The sequence below is a fragment of the Ambystoma mexicanum genome, chromosome 1p, assembly GCF_040938575.1.
Source record: "Ambystoma mexicanum isolate Mex_15411 chromosome 1p, UKY_AmexF1_1, whole genome shotgun sequence".
Classification (NCBI taxonomy): Eukaryota; Metazoa; Chordata; class Amphibia; order Caudata; family Ambystomatidae; genus Ambystoma; species Ambystoma mexicanum.
In genome coordinates this window covers 978135652-978151505 of record NC_090921.1, presented here as the reverse complement: position 1 = coordinate 978151505, position 15854 = coordinate 978135652, and the positions used below count along the sequence as shown (strand labels likewise).

Sequence of the window (15854 nt, the reverse complement as noted above, 5' to 3'; positions counted from 1 at the left end):
GGAACTGGTGGGGAGAAAGTGGAGAGGGACTGTAGTTGGATCCACATATTCGGCCTATGCTAGAGGTGTGCTGATTTGGGTTGCACCACATGTCCCGTTTAAGCTACTTGGGGAGGTTGTGGAGTCTGATGGGAGGCTGGTCATGGTAAGGGGAATTGTGGAAAATAAAGTAGTGTGCGTCATAAATACCTATGCCCCCAACCGTGACACGGCGACATACTTTAGGACACTGACCACTAGACTGGGTGAGGGGATGGGGGGTCCTGTGATTTGGGGAGGGGACTTTAATTGTGTACTAGACCCCAAGGAGGACAGGTCAGATGACAGGGTGGACAGGCCCAGCCCGACGGCTAGGGTACTGCAGGCGCTGCTGGTAGACCTAGGCCTGGCAGACGTGTGGAGGACGAGACACCCTGGCGTGAGGCAATATTCGCATTACTCGGCCCCGCACCAGTTACACACAAGGCTGGATTACTTTTTCGCCACTCCGGACGTTGTCGCGGAGTGTGACCAGATAGACTACAGGGCGAGAGTCCTTTCGGACCACTCGCCCCTGGTCATGCGTTGGCAGCTTTGTCCTCCACGTGCGCGAATTCCAACATGGCGCCTTAGGGCGGAAGCGCTCAGGGATCCAGTCTTCAGAGAGGAAGTGAGGGAGGAGATAGTTGCTTACTTTGAAGCGAACACAGGCAGCGTCAAGTCGGCTGGTACTTTGTGGGAGGCCTTTAAGGTTGTAATGAGGGGGGTTGCCATTGTTAAATCCAAAGGATTAATGGGAGGAGTCCTGGAAGATCTGCGGAGGGCCGAGATTGAGTTGGAGAGAGAGCTGGGGGAGGGGGAGACGGACATGGAGGAGGTCATTAATTTGCAACAGAGGTGCGCAGAACATTGGGACAGGCTTTGTAATCTGAATTACAGGAAGTATATTGAGAGGTTGCATGCCGGGGGAGACAAGACGGGCAGGCTTCTTGCTTGGCTGTATAAGAGCGAGACCCCAAGATCCCCGATCCGATCAGTTATCACTGAAAAGGGAGTGGAGCAGGACACCCAGGAAGGGGTGAATGGAGCATTCGCAGAATATTATCAGACATTATATGAGGATCGAGAGGGGGGAAGCCGGGAAGAGATAGAGGTAGTACTTGAAGACATAGGCCTGCCCAAGATAAGTGACGAAGAGCGGGAGGAGATGGATGCTCCGATCACTCTGGAGGAGCTGCAGGAGATTGTGCGGCAGCTACCCACTTGTAAGGCCCCAGGTGCAGATGGGTTCCCCAGTGAATTTTATAAAGCGTATGGGGAGGAGGTGCTCCCGCCCATGCTGGAGATGTTTAATGAAGCGTTCGAGGTGGGGCGGCTGCCGGAATCACTCAGGGAGGCGATTATAGTACCGCTCCCCAAACCCAATAAACCGGGGCATGATTGTAGCTCCTACCGGCCCCTGTCGATGCTGAACCAGGACAGCAAGATCCTGACAGCGGTCCTGGCGGCCAGAATGCGTAGGGTAATAGGCAAGCTGATCCATCATGACCAGACGGGCTATGTCCCGAACAGGAATATTACTCACAATCACAGGCGCCTTCACAGGGTGGTGGAATGGGGGGGCAGTGAGGACAGCGAAATGGCAATAGTGGCGCTGGACGCGGTTAAAGCGTTCGACTCCGTCGGATGGCCATGGCTGCTGGCGGCTTTGGGGCAGTTCGGACTGGGACCATGCTACATGAGGTGGGCCGAGTTATTATATAGTGCGCCTCTGGCTAGGGTCCGTACGGGTGCAGTAGTGTCAGATAGATGGCAGTTAGGCAGAGGTACCAGGCAGGGATGTCCTTGGTCCCCAATGTTGTACATACTGGCCCTCGAACCCTTAGCAGTTTACCTCCGGCAGCAGTATGATCCGGTGGGCATAGAGGTGGGAGGAGAGTGCCATCTTATATCCCTGTATGCAGACGATATGCTGTTATACCTGAAACATCCAGAAGAGAATTTGCAGTATATCTTGGAGGTATTGGAGAGGTACGCCTGGTTGTCCGGCATAGCGGTTAACCCTCAGAAATCCGTATTATTCCCGCTGGGCAGTTATGTGGGGATACCGGCGGAGAGGTTGCCGGTGCTGCGGATTCCGTGGGCAACGAGCTCCTTCCGGTACTTGGGCATTGACGTGTATCACACGACCGAGGAAGAACACAAGTATAACACTGAACTAGCTGTGGGAAAGATTGAGAGGTGCATGAGGTTCTGGGAAAGATTGCCTTTAGCTATGATGGGTCGCGGAGTTATGCTTAAAATGGTGGTGCTGCCCAGACTCCTGCATTACTTTAATAACATCCCGTACATGATACCTATGAAGTTTTTCGCTAGGTTACATAGCGTGTGTAGGAATTTCCTGTGGCACGGCACGCGCAACAGGGTCGCATTATGGAAATTGCAGAACTCTTATGAGAAAGGTGGCGTGAAGCTGCCGAACTTTGAGGCCTATTATATTGCGGCGCAACTGCAATATGTGGCCAGGTGGATTTCAGATGAAGAGACCCCCGAACATAGGCTGCTAGGGAAAGACTGCTCCCCCTTCTATCTGCGGGAGGTGATTTGGGTGACTGGCTCATGGATGACAGAGCGTCCTAAGATGCTAGCCCTTGGCAGGAATATATGGCGGCGTGCCTGTCGGATGGCGGGTGACCCCTTGCCGTGTATGCCGCAGTTCCCTCTGATCGCCCTGGCAAAGGAGGACGGGCAGCTGAGAACCATTATCCGGACGTATTGGGAGTCAGTGGGATTGATCACTATGGGCGACATCTGGCAGGATGGGACCCTGATGGAGTTCGATGAACTGGAGGCAGGGTCGGGACTACACAGGGGTCAATATGTAACATATCATAGGGAGGTCCGGGAGGTCCGGAGCACGTGGGCCGAAACTACTTTGGCCGATGAACCGGATGCCACGCTGGAGACGATGTATGACGCATCAGAGGGTGGACACGAGGTCTCTAGGTTGTACGAGATGTTGATGACAAAGGTTGGGAAGGATTTGGGGCACCTTAGACTGGAGTGGGAAGCGGAGATGGGGCCCCGATGTCGGATGGGATGTGGGAGCGCGCCCTGGGGTACCACAAAAAGGTATCGAGGAACGCCAGGTTCAAGCAGATACAGCTCTATATTACGCACAGGGCATATATGACCCCCCTTAGAATTTCCAAATTCCTAGGTAGTGGGCGCCAGGCGTGCCCCAAGTGTAACGAAGAGAATGCGGACATGATACACATGTTCTGGGCGTGCCCAGTGATTGCAACTTACTGGGGTGAAGTGGCGCGGAGGCTGGCAGGGAGGGGTATTACACTTAAGGTGGATTCGGCTTGGGCTTGTCTGCTGGGAGGGTATCCCAGGGCGCGTAAGCTTCGACATGTTGAGAAACTTAAAGATCTGGCCTATGTGCTTGTCAAACGTAGGATAGACATGGAGTGGAAGAAATGTCACAAGCCGCGAGTGGAGGTCTGGTGGCGGGATCTCCAAAAATGGGCGGATGCCGAAACGACAGCGTGGCAAGATGGCAGTATGGCAGGGGATGGGGAAGAAATAGGCTCTCTCACGGCATGGAAGTTGTTGTTAGCTGAGCTGTTTGGTGCGGGATCAGCCTCGGCTGGACTTGAGAGCGATGAGGCCCCACCGCACGGAACGGACACTGAGGGCGGACACTCTACAGGCTCATAGGGGGGAGGGACGGGGATTGCAGTGCCTTACTTTTTGTTTGTTTGGTTTTGTTGTTTGAAGTGTTTTATTTATGTTTTGTTGTAATGTTGTTTGGTTGAGATAAAATAAAAATATATTTAAAAAAAAAAAAAAGTATATGGATGGAATGGGTGAAGTATGTGGATGGAACGGGTGAAATATGTGGAAGGAAAGGGTGAAATATGCGGAAGGAACGCATAAAGTATGTGGATAGAACGGGTGAAGTATGTGGATGGAACGGGTGAACTGATGTAGAATGGGTGAAGTGGGTGGAACGGGTGAAATGGTAGAACGGATGAAATAGGTGGATGTACAGGTGATGTGTTCGGAACCGGTGAAGTGGGTGGAACCAGTGAAGTGGGTGAAATGGGTGAGGTGGATAGAACGTGTGAAATGGGTGGAACCAGTTAAGTGGATGGAACGTGTGAAGATGACGTATGTGGATGAATGATGCATGGAGAAGGGATATCGTGGATAGAACGAATGAAAGGAGTGCATTAAATGGTTGAAGTGCTTGGAACGGGTTGCAGTGCCTGAAACGAAGTAGAGTGCATGGAACGGATGCAAGTGCACGGAACGGATGCGATTGCATGGAACGGATGCAAGTGCATGGAACAGACTGGAATGCATGAAACGGATTGGAGTGCATAGAATGGAATAGTATGGAGAGCATGGAACGTTTGAAAGAGCATTGACAGGAACGGTTTGGAGTGCTCGAAACGGTTGGAATATTTGGAACAGTCGGAGTACTTGGAAGGGATGGAGTACATGGAACTATTGGAGTGAAGCACCTAATGTAAACCACCATATTCACAGCTCCACGCCTACTCTCTTCTTTACACCATCACTCAAATAGAACACAGCAATACTATGACACCATTCTGTATAGCTGTTCTCATACCATCATTTTCCACATACTCCCCATCACTCTAACTAAACACTGCTGGTTACACTCCCTCCAGCCTAGGCGTTTCTCCTCAGGCCTAACGCAGCCAAAATCGGTCTGGATAACAACCTGCTAGAATGAACACATACTATTGATCTCTCAACCTCCGCACCTACCGCTAAGAAGCAGCTATCACATGAATGCCACACCAGCTGCACACATATCCGGTGCTCACACGCACCTTTTGACTCTCTCTAGTCTCTCTACTGACCTGAACTTCGGTTCCCGAGGGCGTTCAACCTACCAGCGCCTTAAGACCATACCAATGGTACATAAGGCGTTATATAAATGCAAAATAACATAACACAACATGTAGAATCCTGGAAGCCAGAATCCACACTGTGAATCAGGAGGTGCAGTCAATGTTACAAATGGGAGTGATAGAACTGTCCCACAGCCAGTGGTGCTCACCCATCATAATAGTTCCCAAGCCCAATGGTAGTTCCAGGTTCTGTATGGACTTCCGCAAGCTTAATGAGGTCTCCAAGTTCGACGCATACTCTATCCCCCGAATCGAAAACCTCCTGGACAAGCTGGGTAGAGCCAAGTATCTGACCAACATAGACCTCTCAAAGGGATACTGGCAGATTCCCCTGCATCCTGAGGACAAGGAGAAGATGGCCTTTGCGGCCCCCTCAGGGCTATGCCAATTCACAGTCCTTCCTTTGGCGCCCCAGCAACCTTCCAGGAACTCATAAACACAGTTCCCAAGAGCCATGAACAATATGTGGGGGCCTAGTTGGATGACATCATTGTGTACAGAACCACCTGGGGAGAGCACCTGAAACACTGGAAGCTATTTTAGGGACCTTACAGCAAGTGGGGCTCCATGTTAACCCTAAGAAAACCCATATGGCCAACTTTCACACTAAATACTTTGGATACTTTGTGTGACAGGGTACAATACGACCTCAAAAAGAAAAATGGAGGCGATCCAGAACTAGAGTTACCGGCCAACACCTGCCAGGTAAGAGCCTTTCTCGGCTTCGTGGGCTATAACCGCCGATTCATTCCCCATTTCTCGACGATCGCCGCACCACTCTCTGATCTTCTTAAGACCTCCACCTCCCCGAAACGAATCTGGAGAAGTGAAGCTACTGAGAGAGCCCTCCTGGCGCGAAAGAACAACCTCACCGATCAGGCAGTGCTACGATGCCCCGATTTTTGGGCACCTTTCGTTTTACATACTGACGCTTCAGGAACCGGCCTGGGAGCCGTCCTGTTCCAAAATTAAGAAGAGTCTGAACGACCAATCCTCTTTATCAGCAGAAAACTACTACCTCCATGGGATGGGCTATGCCACCATCGAGAAGGAGTGTTTGGCAGTCAAATGGGCTGTTGAGTCCCTGCGGTACCACTTCCTAGGCAGGCAGTTCACATTGGTGACAGATCACGCCCTGCTGGTCTGGTTGGTGAGGAACAAGGACACGAATCCCCAGATCTTATGCTGGTTTTTATCCCTGCAACTGTTCTCATTTCAAACCAATCAGGGCATCAGATGGCTCAAGCAGACATGTTGTCACATGCTCCTGCCCTTCCCAAACGTAAGGGCCTGTAAAGGGGGGTCTGTGAAGACGTAAAGAAGAGAAAGGGAGGCACCGCTGGGGAAAAAGCAGCACATAGCACCAAGGCAACAAAAGGGTGTACAGCTGGCTGGAGGAGGGACAAGGGGAGTGATTGATGGCCACAGCAGGAAGGATCGAAGGGCTGATGGGTCCCTTTCTATTGTGTTGTCGACAAGAGCCGCTGGAGAAGGTGGAAAAGTATGAGTGGGTCTACTGGGGGAGAAGAAGAGCTTGTGAGGATCAGCCCGCATTGGGCCGAGGTACCAGTGAACCCGGAGAAGTTTTCTTTAAGCCACAAGAGCGGTGTTGATTCAGCCCGCGTTCAGGGCTGAGGATAGACACTGGAGAAGCTGGTTATGGCACAACTGCATGCCTGCCAACAGAGGCCCAGTGAAGGGATGACGGGCAACAGAGGGAAGCAAGTGCAAGCTAGATCATAGGCCCGCTCCCACCCCCTCCCCACTGTGACGCTAAGACGAGGCACACTGAAAGTCACTGTGGCAATATCCTGTCAACCCTATCAGTATCATAATAGACAAGAACTGACAGGAGACACAGAGGAGACTAGCAGGAGCCAGTTGTCTTGAGGTATTACTGCAATACAATCCCAGGGCATTTACAAAACTGACCAGTGTTGGGAATTCTTTAAAGACTGTTAAAAATAAATAAATTAGTATTAATAGAGAGTCTGTGCTTTTTCCCACACTTCGCTGTGACTGAGAGGTATTGACAGATGGAGTGTTTGCAGAATGACGGGCAGTGGGTGGTAGCGAAGGAAAGCTAGATCATATGCCCGCTTCCTCCTCCCTCCACCACTGTGACTCTACGATGAAGGACAGTGAAAGTTACTATGGCAATATCCCATCAGTCCTATCAGTATCATAATAGACAAGAACTGATAGGAAACACGGAGGAGACCAGCAGGAGCCTGTTGTCTTGGGGTATTAGGGCAATACAATCTCAGTGCCTTTACAAAACTGTCAAGTGTTGGAAATTCTTTAAAGATTGTTAAAAATAAAGAAATGAGTATTAATAAAAATCTACTGAGAGTCTGTACTTATTCCCACACCGCGCTGCGACAAGTGGTTGCAAGCGGAGGGATAAGGAGGAAGACCATGGAAGCACTGACCAGGACCCTAAGCGAGGGACAGCACCAGCTGCAACAAGCCCTGCAATTGCAGAGTCAATAGGCGCAGGCTGACCGACAAGCAATTCAGCAGACCATTCAGGTACAGCAGACCCAGATGATGGATGCAGCAAATTTAAGGAGGCACACGCAAGTAGCCGCTAGGGTCCTACAGAAGTATGCACCTGGAGAAGACCCCGCACACTTCTTTGTGAACTTTGAAAGGGTGGTGTGCAATTTGTGGAGGCCCTTCCCCTGCCAATCGAGTGTTGAGTGCAACAACATCATAGGCCCAGTCTGACAGAGTCTGTTAACATACCCTCAGCCGACCAAAACGCGGGTAAGGGGAGGCTGATGACGTATACTTCACCTGGACGAGAGCTAGAAGCAACGACTGTCACAATGGCCCGACCAACCGTCTGATGTTGCACCAACCCCAGGAACAAACAACCGGAGTTAGGAGGTCCAAGGATACGACTAGGAGGTAAAGGAAGCATGCAAAGCCGACCCCCTGGGATGTGGCCCAGGGGTCCCCAATGTTACAAATGTGGGGTCACATTGCCCGGGTGTGTCCCAAGAGAAACAAGGCAGAACCCATGGATATCGGAGTCTTCGATGTGCCCAAGGAAGGAACTATCCGGAGCTTGAAGGACCCCCGAAATCCCTCTATGGGTACACCTGCGAAGCAGAAGTGGATGGACGCCTGACCTGAGCCATGATAGACTCTGGAAGTCTGCAGATGGCAGTCAACGCAGAACTGGTAGGTGCTATCCATGAGACTGGCATGAGCATTCCTATCAGGTGTGTGAATGGGGATGTGAAAAGATACCCTATGAAAGAGATCCAGGTTAGGTTAGAGGGAGAACAAATAGCCTTGAGGGCTGCAGTGTTGCCTGTGCTGCCTGAACCCCTAGTAGTGGGATCTGATGTGCCAAGCCTGCCTTGTATTATACAAACTATTGAGCAAAACTGGCTGGAGAGAGCCCCGTTCCACAACTATGAGATTTCTCCTCTTTCCGTTAAGGAACAGAAAAGTAAAACCGAGAAGATAGCGATACAGAGGAGATAGCAGGAGAAAACCATGCTCCCAGTAACAGTGGACTGGAAACTAGACGAACAGGAAGACAGCTTCCGGTTGGACCAGGAACTAGATCTAGTGCTGAGTAATGCCCGGGCATCCACAGAGGAAGCACAAAGAGCCCATACTTTATCATACATACAGCAGTGTTCAGAGTGCCAGAAGAAGAACAAACCCAACATCTCAAAGGCCCCACTGCAACCCAGGACCTTGATTCGCGAACCCTTTCACTGAATAATTATGGACATTGTGGGACACCTCAACCCCATGAACAGGGGCCACATGTATTTTGTTAGTATTTGTGGACTATGTGAAGTGTTTCCCAAAGCCTTCCCCTTGAGGAGCACTAACGCCCAACACATTTGTGATAACCTGGTCCCATTTAAAGCCAGAGTTGGCATACTAAGAGAAATCATAACAAACAGAGGCACAAATTTCATGTCGACTGTCCTTAAACAAGTCCGTGAAACTTTGCAAATCAAACAGCTGAGGACCGCTATCTACCATCCCCAGACCGATGGGCTGGTGGAACGGTATAATCAAACCATTAAGCAGATGTTGAGGAAAGCAGTGAAGGCAAAAGGCCAGAATTGGGACGGACTAATACCCTGGATACTTATGACCATGCGGAACACCCCTCAGTCTGAATGCAGGTTGCACCCTTCGAACTGTTGTTTAGAAGGCCAGTCTAAACTCTGCTTGGTATATTGAAGGAAGGGTGGGAAGAAAAGCCCCAACAAGAGGTTACCCTGACAAACTATGTGGCACAGCTCAGAGAGAAAGTGGAGAACCTACAAAGAATTGCCCAGACTTATCTCCAACAAGCCCAGGGGAGACAAGAGCGAAGCTACAAGCAGGACACCTGAGTGCGGACATTCCTGGTGGGGGACACAGTGTTGGTCCCCCTACTGACGACAGAGAACAAGAGTTTAGTGGGCTGGAGAGGACCTTGTACTATAGAACAAGTCATCGGTCCGGCAATTTATAAGGTATGCCAGAATGATCGGAAGGTACCTGTACAAACCTATCATGTCAATCTCTTGAAAATATGGGTGGAACCCCCAACCACTGTCGCCTTCATCAACGTTGAGGAAGCTTCTACCAAGGACCTACCCCAGAATGGGGATCATGTCAGAAAGGAGGACCTCAAGATTAATCCAGACCTACAACATCAAGAAAGGGCAGAACTGGTGCAGCTAATCAATAGGTTCTCTCCAGTGTTCTCCTCATTATCCAGGCGTACCACTAAGGCCTACCATCAAATAGAGACAACTCCAGGGACCACGGTCAGACTACGCCCATATGAAGAGGGTGGTAGGAACGGAGGATGGATCTGGAAGAACGGGTGATGTATATGGATGAGACGGGTAAAGTATAAGGAAGGAACGGATGAAGTATGTGGACAAAATGGGTCAAATATATTGTATAGAACGATTGAAGTATGTGGATGGAACGGGTGAGGTGGATGGATCAAATGAAAAATGTGGTTGGAACGTAGGAAGTATGAGGTTGGAACAGGCGAGGTATGTGAGTGGAACGGATGAACTGGGTGGAACGGATGAACTGGGGGCAACGGATGAACTGGATGGAATGGTAAACAGGGTGGAACGGATGAACAGGGTAGAACAGATGAACGGATGAACAGGGAGGAATGGGTGAACAGGGTGGAACGGGTGAAATATGTCGACGGAAAGGATGAAGTATGTAGATGTAAAGGATGAATCATGTGGATGGAACGGGTGAAGCATGTAGATGGAACGGGTGAATCATGTGGTTGGAAAGGATGAAGCATGTGGATCGAACGGGTGAAGTATGTGGATGGAATGGGTGAAGTATGTGGATGGAACGGGTAAAATATGTGGAAGGAAAGGGTGAAATATGCGGAAGGAACGCATAAAGTATGTGGATAGAACGGGTGAAGTATGTGGATGGAACGGGTGAACTGATGTAGAATGGGTGAAGTGGGTGGAACGGGTGAAATGGTAGAACTGATGAAATAGGTGGATGTACAGGTGATGTGTTCGGAACCGGTGAAGTGGGTGGAACCAGTTAAGTGGATGGAACGTGTGAAGATGACGTATGTGGATGAATGATGCATGGAGAAGGGATATCGAGGATAGAACGAATGAAAGGAGTGCATTAAATGGTTGAAGTGCTTGGAACGGGTTGCAGTGCCTGAAACGAAGTGGAGTGCATGGAACGGATGCAAGTGCACGGAATGGATGCGATTGCATGGAACGGATGCAAGTGCATGGAACAGACTGGAATGCATGAAACGGATTGGAGTGCATAGAATGGAATAGTATGGAGAGCATGGCACGTTTGAAAGAGCATTGACAGGAACGGTTTGGAGTGCTCGAAACGGTTGGAATATTTGGAACAGTCGGAGTACTTGGAACGGATGGAGTACATGGAACTATTGGAGTGAAGCACCTAATGTAAACCACCATATTCACATCTCCACGCTTACTCTCTTCTTTCCACCATCACTCAAATAGAACACAGCAATACTATGACACCATTCGGTATAGCTGTTCTCATACCATCATTTTCCACATACTCCCCATCACTCTAACTAAACACTGCTGGTTACACATCCTCCAGCCTAGGCGTTTCTCCTCAGGCCTAACGCAGCCAAAATCGGTCTAGATAACAACCTGCTAGAATGAACACATACTCTTGATCTCTCAACCTCCGCACCTACCGCTAAGAAGCAGCTATCACATGAATGCCACACCAGCTGCACACATATCCGGTGCTCACACGCACCTTTTGACTCTCTCTATTCTCTCTACTGACCTGAACTTCGGTTCCCGAGGGCGTTCAACCTACCAGCGCCTTAAGACCATACCAATGGTACATAAAGCATTATATAAATGTAAAATAACATAACACAACATGTAGAATCCTGGAAGCCAGAATCCACACTGTGAATCAGGAGGTGCAGTCAATGTTACAAATGGGAGTGATATAACTGTCCCACAGCCAGTGGTGCTCACCCATCATAATAGTTCCCAAGCCCAATGGTAGTTCAAGGTTCTGTATGGACTTCCGCAAGCTTAATGAGGTCTCCAAGTTCGACGCATACTCTATCCCCCGAATCGAAGACCTCCTGGACAAGCTGGGTAGAGCCAAGTATCTGACCAACATAGACCTCTCAAAGGGATACTTGCAGATTCCCCTGCATCCTGAGGACAAGGAGAAGATGGCCTTTGCGGCCCCTTCAGGGCTATGCCAATTCACAGTCCTTCCTTTGGCGCCCCAGCAAACTTCCAGGAACTCATAAACACAGTTCTCAAGAGCCATGAACAATATGTGGGGGCCTAGTTAAATGACATCATTGTGTACAGAACCACCTGGGGAGAGCACCTGAAACACTGGAAGCTATTTTAGTGACCTTACTGCAAGTGGGGCTCCATGTTAACCCTAAGAAAACCCATATGGCCAACTTTCACACTAAATACTTGGGATACTTTGTGTGACAGGGTACAATACGACCTCAAAAAGAAAAATGGAGGCGATCCAGAACTAGAGTTACCGGCCAACACCTGCCAGGTAAGAGCCTTTCTCGGCTTCGTGGGCTATAACCGCTGATTCATTCCCCATTTCTCGACGATCGCCGCACCACTCTCCGATCTTCTGAAGACCTCCACCTCCACGAAACGAATCTGGAGAAGTGAAGCTACTGAGACAGACTTCCTGGCGCGAAAGAACAACCTCACCGATCAGGCAGTGCTACGATGCCCCGATTTTTCGGCACCTTTCGTTTTACATACTGACGCTTCAGGAACCAGCCTGGGAGCCGTCCTGTTCCAAAATTAAGAAGAGTCTGAACGGCCAATCCTCTTTATCAGCAGAAAACTACTACCCCCATGGGATGGGCTATGCCACCATCGAGAAGGAGTGTTTGGCAGTCAAATGGGCTGTTGAGTCCCTGCGGTACCACTTCCTAGGCAGGCAGTTCACATTGGTGACAGATCACGCCCTGCTGGTCTGGTTGGTGAGGAACAAGGACACGAATCCCCAGATCTTATGATGGTTTTTATCCCTGCAACTGTTCTCATTTCAAACCAATCAGGGCATCAGATGGGTCAAGCAGACATGTTGTCACATGCTCCTGCCCTTCCCAAACGTAAGGGCCTGTATAGGGGGGTCTGTGAAGACGTAAAGAAGAGAAAGGGAGGCACTGCTGGGGAAAAGGCAGCACAGAGCACCACGGCAACAAAAGGGTGTACAGCTGGCTGGAGGAGGGACAAGGGGAGTGATTGATGGCCACAGCAGGAAGGATCGAAGGGCTGATGGGTCCCTTTCTATTGTGTCGTCGACAAGAGCCGCTGGAGAAGGTGGAAAAGTATGAGTGGGTCTACTGGGGGAGAAGAAGAGCTTGTGAGGATCAGCCCGCATTGGGCCGAGGTACCAGTGAACCCGGAGAAGTTTTCTTTGAGCCACAAGAGCGGTGTTGAGTCAGCCCGCGTTCAGGGCTGAGGATAGACACTGGAGAAGCTGGTTATGGCACAACTGCATGCCTGCCAACAGAGGCCCAGTGAGGGGATAACGGGCAACAGAGGGAAGCAAGTGCAAGCTAGATCATAGGCCCGCTCCCACCCCCTCCCCACTGTGACGCTAAGACGAGGCACACTGAAAGTCACTGTGGCAATATCCTGTCAACCCTATCAGTATCATAATAGACAAGAACTGACAGGAGACACAGAGGAGACTAGCAGGAGACAGTTGTCTTGAGGTTTAACTGCAATACAATCCCTTGGCATTTACAAAACTGACCAGTGTTGGGAATTCTTTAAAGACTGTTAAAAATAAATAAATTAGTATTAATAGAGAGTCTGTGCTTTTTCCCACACTTCGCTGTGACTGAGAGGTATTGACAGGTGGAGTGTTTGCAGAATGACGGGCAGTGGGTGGTAGCGAAGGAAAGCTAGATCATACGCCCGCTTCCTCCTCCCTCCCCCACTGTGACGCTACGATGAAGGACAGTGAAAGTTACTATGGCAATATCCCATCAGTCCTATCAGTATCATAATAGACAAGAACTGATAGGAAACACGGAGGAGACCAGCAGGAGCCTGTTGTCTTGGGGTATTAGGGCAATACAATCTCAGTGCCTTTACAAAACTGTCAAGTGTTGGAAATTCTTTAAAGACTGTTAAAAATAAAGAAATGAGTATTAATAAAAATCTACTGAGAGTCTGTCCTTATTCCCACACCGCGCTGTGACAAGTGGTTGCAAGCGGAGGGATAAGGAGGAAGACCATGGAAGCACTGACCAGGACCCTAAGCGAGGGACAGCACCAGCTGCAACAAGCGCTGCAATTGCAGAGTCAATAGGCGCAGGCTGACCGACAAGCAATTCAGCAGACCATTCAGGTACAGCAGGCCCAAATGATGGATGCAGCAAATTTAAGGAGGCACACGCAGGTAGCCGCTACGGTCCTACAGAAGTATGCACCTGGAGAAGACCCTGCACACTTCTTTGTGAACTTTGAAAGGGTGGTGTGCAATTTGTGGAGGCCCTTCCCCTGCCAATCGAGTGTTGGGTGCAACAACATCATAGGCCCAGTCTGACAGAGTCTGTTAACATACCCTCAGCCGACCAAAATGCGGGGAAGGGGAGGCTGATGACGTATACTCCACCCGGACGAGAGCTAGAAGCTACGACTGTCACAATGGCCAGACCAACCGTTTGATGTTGCACCAACCCCATGAACAAACAACCAGAGTTAGGAGGTCCAAGGATACGACTAGGAGGTAAAGGAAGCATGCAAACCCGACCCCCTGGGATGTGGCCCTGGGGTCCCCAATGTTACAAATGTGGGGTCACATTCCCCGGGTGTGTCCCAAGAGAAACAAGACAGAACCCATGGATATCGGAGTCTTCGATGTGCCCAAGGAAGGAACTATCCGGAGCTTGAAGGACCCCCGAAATCCCTCTATGGGTACACCTGCGAAGCAGAAGTGGATGGACGCCTGACCTGAGCCATGATAGACTCTGGAAGTCTGCAGATGGCAGTCAACGCAGAACTGGTAGGTGCTATACATGAGACTGGCATGAGCATTCCTATTAGGTGTGTGAATGGGGATGTGAAAAGATACCCTATGAAAGAGATCCAGGTTAAGTTAGAGGGAGAACAAATAGCCTTGAGGGCTGTAGTGTTGCCTGTGCTGCCTGAACCCCTAGTAGTGGGCTCTGATGTGCCAAGCCTGCCTTGTATTATACAAACTATTGAGAAAAACTGGCTGGAGAGAGCCCCGTTCCACAACTATGAGATTTCTCCTCTTTCCGTTAAGGAACAGAAAAGTAAAACCGAGAAGATAGCGATACAGAGGAGATGGCAGGAGAAAACCATGCTCCCAGTAACAGTGGACTGGAAACTAGACAAACAGGAAGACAGCTTCCGGTTGGACCAGGAACTAGATCTAGTGCTGAGTAATGCCCGGGCATCCACACAGGAAGCACAAAGAGCCCATACTTTATCATACATATAGCAGTGTTCAGAGTGCCAGAAGAAGAACAAACCCAACATCTCAAAGGCCCCACTGCAACCCATGACCTTGATTCGCGAACCCTTTCACCGAATAATTATGACCATTGTGGGACACCTCAACCCCATGAACAGGGGCCACATGTATTTGTTAGTATTTGTGGACTATGTGACGTGTTTCCCAAAGCCTTCCCCTTGAGGAGCACTAACGCCCAACACATTTGTGATACCCTGGTCCCATTTAAAGCCAGAGTTGGCATACTAAGAGAAATCATAACAAACAGAGGCACAAATTTCATGTCGACTGTCCTTAAACAAGTCCATGAAACTTTGCAAATCAAACAGCTGAGGACCGCTATCTACCATCCCCAGACCGATGGGCTGGTGGAACGGTATAATCAAACCATTAAGCAGATGTTGAGGAAAGCAGTGAAGGCAAAAGGCCAGAATTGGGACGGACTAATACCCTGGATACTTATGACCATGCGGAACACCCCTCAGTCTGAATGCAGGTTGCACCCTTCGAACTGTTGTTTAGAAGGCCAGTCTAAACTCGGCTTGGTATATTGAAGGAAGGGTGGGAAGAAAAGCCCCAACAAGAGATTACCCTGACAAACATGTGGCACAACTCAGAGAGAGAGTGGAGAACCTACAAAGAATTGCCCAGACTTATCTCCAACAAGCCCAAGGGAGACAAGAGCGAAGCTACAAGCAGGACACCTGAGTGCGGACATTCCTGGTGGGGGACACAGTGTTGGTCCCCCTACTGATGACAGAGAACAAGAGTTTAGTGGCCTGGAGAGGACCCTGTACTATAGAACAAGTCATCGGTCCGGCAATTTATAAGGTACGCCAGAATGATCGGAAGGTACCAGTACAAACCTATCATGTCAATCTCTTGAAAATATGGGTGGAACCCCCA

General features: G+C 49.8%; 1 protein-coding gene across 2 annotated transcripts in view; it reads right to left on the bottom strand.

Moving 5' to 3' along the window:
• ADGRG5 (adhesion G protein-coupled receptor G5) overlaps positions 1 to 15854 on the bottom strand; it is a 651384-nt gene that overhangs the window by 235966 nt on the left and 399564 nt on the right. The gene's annotated exons all lie outside the window — the stretch shown is intronic.